General features: G+C 46.1%; 1 protein-coding gene across 5 annotated transcripts in view; it reads right to left on the reverse strand.

Moving 5' to 3' along the window:
* RFFL (ring finger and FYVE like domain containing E3 ubiquitin protein ligase) overlaps positions 1–4,716 on the reverse strand; it is a 367,730-nt gene extending 363,014 nt beyond the window's left edge. For 2 of the 5 annotated variants that reach the window (XM_086954724.1, XM_086954725.1), the window contains exon 1: positions 4,313–4,466. The gene's annotated coding sequence lies outside the window, so the exon portion shown is untranslated. Of the gene's footprint in view, positions 1–4,312; positions 4,595–4,626 lie in introns of those variants that run through there. The other 3 variants (XM_086954726.1, XM_086954722.1, XM_086954727.1) reach the window with 3 other exon arrangements.
* Between the last annotated feature and the right edge of the window lie 1,284 nt (positions 4,717–6,000).

The following is a 6,000-nucleotide window of genomic DNA, read 5'->3' on the forward strand; positions in this document are numbered from 1 at the left end:
ATCCAAGAGAAGGCCCTGGACTGGACCACCTCCTTTCTCTCCGGCAGAACACAGAGCGTCCGCCTCCCCCCCTTCCGCTGCAAAGCCACTGAGATCTGTGGCATACCCCAGGGCTCATCCCAACGCTGTTTAACATCTACATGGCAATGCTCGCCCACGTCGCCCGACTGCACCACCTAAACATCATCTCCTATGTCGATGACACCCAGCTGATCCTCTCCCTCACCAATGACCACCACACCGCCAAAACCAACCTCCACGAAGGAATGAAGGCCGTCGCCGAGCGAATGAGGAACAGCCGACTGTAGCTGAACTCGGACAAGACGGAGGTCCTAATCCTCGGGTCCACCTCCTCGGCCTGGGATGACTCCTGGTGGCCGACCGCACTGGGAACAGCTCCTACGCCCACCGACCAAGCACGCAACCTATTGGGCATCCTCGACTCCACCCTCTCCATGGCTAAGCAGGTCAACGCGGTCTCCTCCTCCTGCATCAACACCCTTCGCATGCTCTGCAAGATCTACAAGTGGATCCCCACCGAAACGAGAAGAACTGTCACACAGGCCCTCGTCAGCAGCAGGTTGGACTACGGAAACGCCCTCTATATGGGAGCCTGGCCCAAATCCTGAGAAGGCTTCAATGCATCCAGAACGCCTCATCCTCGACATCCCTCGCTGCAGCCACATCACACCCCACCTGAGAGACCTGCACTGGCTCCCCGTCGACAAGAGGATAACCTTCAAGCTCCTCACCCACGCACACATTCACTCCACAACACCGGACCAGCATACCTCAACAGACGACTCCGCTTCTACACCCCCACCCGCCAGCTCCGCTATGCCGACCTCGCCCCAGTCCCCAGCATCCGAAGAACGACCTCCGGCAGCAGATCGTTCTCCCACCTCGCCGCCAAGACCTGGAACACCCTCCCCGTCCTTCTACGGCAGACCCAAGACCTGCTGACCTTCAGAAGTATCCTTAAGACCTGGCTTTTTGAGCATTAGCAGCGTCACCATCCCCCAGCACCTTGAGACCCTCACGGGTGAGTAGTGCGCTTTACAAATGATATGATTGATTGATTGGTTGACTACCACTGAAGCGGAGTGTGAAGCGACAAAAGCATGTCACCTCAGGCCATTCGAATAATTTAATAACAAGTCCATTCTACCTTCAAGTTCATTCCTTCTTTATTTAATTACTTTTGCAGTTGAGATACCCCTCAACTTCCCTAAAATTTGCTTTATGACTCTGGCGACATGGTCAGATGTGGGGCAAATGTTAAGAAAAACAAAACAGGAAAAAGAAAATGTTTTAAAATCAGTGATGGGATTAAAAGAAGCACATCATAAACGGAAACAAAAGTTCCAACAAAAACGAAATAAAATAATTACACAAACACCTCTTGGTTACATATTCAAATATTAGGGGACTCTCAATAAAAAATGCGCTGTTTGCAACCACCACTCGGCTAAAACAGGTAACAGAAAGATACAACTCAGGGGCACTGTTTAACACCTTCTTAGTCCTAGAAGCAAATTTCATTGGGCTTAACTTCATTAATGCCAGGGCACTGTAAGAACGACCGGTTCTTAGTGACATCTTTATTGACGTCTTATGTCCAAAAACTTACGTCAAACAAGGCACCTTTCAGGTATAAATAATACCAACGTTGCCTTAAGCAAACACAGCGGTGGTGGTGGTGAATAAAGGAGCAGAACAGCTGTCCCTTGCAGAGACCAGTAGATGCGAGAAGCCCACGGACGCTGCCCCTCCTCCTCCTTGACGCGCTGAGAAAGACGCTGTCTTTTCTCCTGCCGAGAAAATCCAGCTCCGGCGTTTCCAGCCTACCCTTGCGGGTAAAGGGATATCGAGTCCTGAGGGGAGATACAAGACCTCCAACATTCTATTCCAGAGGTACAGTGTTGACTAAACCCTTAGAGAGAATTCTTGAAGCAAACCCTTGGCAAAACCAACTTAACTTAAACTGCTACTTACTTACTCCCTTCCATGTATTAGGCTTAAGTCAGGTACACTGGGGTAGGCGTAGTTAGAAGCACCAGTTGAGGACGTTATCTAAATGTATATATGAATGTATATATTTTACTCATTTTAACCATTGTATGGCTAAGAAACCATATCAATGCTTTTACAGTATTATTTCGCAATCCTCCTTTTACTGTACGCACTTTTTATAACAACAAGTCTTGCAATTGTGGCAATTCATTTCTCTTGCATGAGAAGAAAGACTGTTCAATAAATAATACCTTTTATTGAAAACACCCATCTCTCTATTCTCTGCATCCAGGTGAAAGTAATTTTGCACAACTGACTGAGTGAAATAGCGGTCTATTGTTTCACACAACTCTAAAGATTGACTCTTATTCTAAGGAGCAAAGTTGTCATGTTTATGCGGTTGTTGGAAAACTAAATCCTTTCTTGCCTGAGCCAGGGAAGCTGATCACTTCCTATTCAGTCAAGAAAGTTTCCAGTGACCTCTGAGCTAGTTGGTACAAACCCAATTAAGTCTAACATAGTCAGTAGAGACCTGGAAGACCACACTTCTACGTCTACACTGCTGTTTATGTTATCCAATGCGCAGGGCCTATAGGGGAAATAGGAACTACACTACAAAACAACACCCTGTGACACCTTAAGGGCCAGGCACCACAGCTACAACTGGCAAATACAATTCTAAGATAAACAAACATAGTATCCTGTGAAAGAAGCACCTGAAATCCCATTAGATAGTAAGCATTCCACAGCAAGACATGAATTACATAGTAAGTATTATAAATTAAGACAGTTTCGTTCATTAACAGTTTGATGTCATGCCTAAAAAGACCATCCAAAGAGTTCATGTACACACATAGCTCAGATCATATTTAAAAGCGCATACTTTTTCAATTAAGAAAATGTCTTTGGCACTTATACCAGCCCACATACAAGCATTTGAAATCAACATGTACTCAAAAAGAAGAAGAGAAGATAAGTGGTGGCTAAATGTAGTTCTAGTCAAGAAGGTAAAATAATATCACTATCTTGGCCTTCTTTTAAGATACAATTATTGAAAAAGGCAAGAAAGCTTTTAGGACCTACTTCAAATCTCAACTGAAATATCCCTTGTGAAAGAGAGCAACAAAAAGTCCCTTGCTTTCCACAGATGAAAGACATTAGTCAGAATTAGTAAAAGAAAAAAACGCCTAATTAGATAGGGCAGTCTTTGTAAGGGTCCCCGAGAGGCACTGCTTTAGGCAAGGTAGTTCGAATATCTCATTGATACTAATCTATAGAAGCCACAAGGACTGTCATTTTTATTTTCAAAGCACAGAAAAGAACGCTATTTTAAAAGAGCCACATGAAAAAAGTTTCACTTTTAAAAAGCGTGAGTAAAGAAGGGCCAGACCCTCAATTCAAAGACCCTTCGAGTTCTTTGTTGTGCATGGGGGATTGGGATGCTCAGTCAGTCAATGTTTAATTTGTTAAAAACAAGAAGGGGCGTGCCAGGGCCCTTCTGAGGAAGGCACTGCCGCTTACACCACCCACTACCCCTGCAAGTGCTGCCAAATACACTACCAACTAAACTACTAACCATCACCCTCCTACAAGCGTGACAATTCAGACTATTCCAGACCACCCAAACATACAAAAAGGAGGCAAGTATTATTATTTTTTTTCAATGTATATTTAATTATTAAACAACGTGGTTGTCCTAACCTCAACATTACACAGACAGCGCCACCATGTGATGGGCTGTCATTTGTGCCAATAATGAGACTTAAGTGCCGAGCACAGGAAACCACCGACTCAAATTAAGCACTCTCCCGGTCAATGTTCTTGACTTTACAGCTAGGTGTAATAAAGTAAATTATTGACGTATTTTACAGACAAGGCTAGCATTTTAGAACAAAGCAACTAAAAGTTACTAAAACTTTTCATAAACGATTATTAAAATCAAACAAATGTAGAAACGTCAGTTTATGAAAATGCAGTTTTACACACGCTTTTATTTAATCACCGGCGCTGGCTTGACCCATCGAGGATTAGAAAACATTAACTGTGAAGTGCTGTTCACTGAAAAAAGGTTGCAAATTAAATTTATATTCAAAGGGTACGGGTCCATATCTGGGAATCAGGGGTTCTCAGTGATAGGTGTTGCAGTCACTCCCGAAGAATCGGCTGACTGGAGTATATGACTGGAGTTTATGAGCCGGTGGGGCTCTTCTAGGGTCTGCGGGGGCGGGGCTCTCTAAGAAGGGAAGGAGGCGGGGGTTCTTAGCGAGTATCACCGCCCCCTTTATTACGAACTTTGTACCTTCTTTATCCAGCTCCAGAGTTCCCATCCACGGGCCCCGGTGTCGACCCGGCACCGTTGTTTCCTAATAAACTCTCATACCCGGAAGCAGCGAACTGAGCACAACTCAGCAACACCAGCTAGGCACACGGTTCCGCCCATCGCACGGATCCATAGCGACGCCCCGCCCACAACGATTTCACCCCTGCCTGTCAAAGCGCACCCCACTATGACTAGCATCCGCTTGCCTGACACTCAACAGTCAACAGACTCCGCCCACAGCCTAATTACCCAATTGGAACCGCCAATACCAGAGGAAAGCAAGTCTTTCTTACACTACTTCGCCAATGGCGGCCGTCCGAACAAGTGATAAAAGTACTCCCAAAGTCCACCAAGACAGGTCTTGCCAGAGGGAAGTACTTGGCACCGCCTTTGGAGGCGGAGTCAAAACGGGGATTTTTGTACCAATCACGAGGGCTCAAATTTCGAGAAAGTTTTGGATACATAATATTTGTCAGTGACACGTCATCACGTGACTACAGTCCACTGTTTCTGAAAGGCTAATGTCTTTGAGGAAACGACGTATTAGGTAGAGCTGAGGTTAGCTGATTTTCCTAAGACTTGAATATCTGGGCTCTGGTTTCAACGAGGAGCCATCAGGAAAAAGTCAGAAACAACTCGTAAGCAAAGCGTGATCTCGAAAACTTACGAGAGCCAGATCTTTTCTTAAATGGGAACTTGTGTCAAGTTATAGGCCCGCGTCCTTCAACAGGTGGGCATCAAAACTTGTTCTGGAATTGGACAAACATTACTCTGGGAACCCATAAATGGGGGGTTGGAATGGGGGACTAAAAGGGATTTGAGTCATAAGGGGCAGAGCAGGGCTTTAAGTGGGAAAACAAGCCTTGGCCATGCCAATTGGTTTCGCCATATTAGGGTATTAGGAAAATATGTCCTCGGTGCAGTGCAGAGTCGGAAAAGCAATACAATGACACATGCTGTAAAGGTCAGCTTCCACCTCAATACCAACACGGGAGCCCAGGGGTGGTAGGTACTGCCTTTATTTCACTGATTGCCGGGGAGAGCATTTGACGGGCTCGGGAGTCGCGGCTCTCTGAAATGGCTGCACTTCAGTTTCCGCCCGCGGCTCTCCATGCTGAAATCTTCGAATTTATTGGGGGTCTTGACCGCTCTGCCCGACCTAGTTCTCATTGGCGCCCGACCGGTGTTTTCGCCTTATTTATTTATTTATTTATTTATTTATTTATTGACATTTGTAGAGCGCGGCGAATACCCGTGGGCGTCTCGGCGATAATTAAGGGATGGATCAGCAACTGGGGTAAAGAAGATATAGAAGGCTATTGGTCAAATAACCAAGTCTTTAGCTGTTTGCGTAATGTGAACAGGGAGGGACTTGCTCGGATATGTGCAGGAAGGGTGTTCCAGAGTCTAGGGGCGGCAACCAGGAAACGCCTGTCGCCCCAGGTGACTGTTCTAGTGCGAGGCACAGCCTTGGGTCTTGACAGGCCTTCCTTCCTCTTTAACAGTTGTCGTTCTTGGTTCTTGACTGAGTCTGTCACATCCTTGGCCCCTTGGCGTTGGGCAATTGGCCCTTCCGGCTTCTTCCTTTTCCTCCTGGTAGTGCTGGTATTCATTGACTTACCAACGCGGTTGATCCCCTGACCTGTCCAAATCCGCTGTCACTTCGG

This window comes from Lissotriton vulgaris, chromosome 2_1 (assembly GCF_964263255.1).
Source record: "Lissotriton vulgaris chromosome 2_1, aLisVul1.2, whole genome shotgun sequence".
Taxonomy (NCBI): Eukaryota; Metazoa; Chordata; class Amphibia; order Caudata; family Salamandridae; genus Lissotriton; species Lissotriton vulgaris.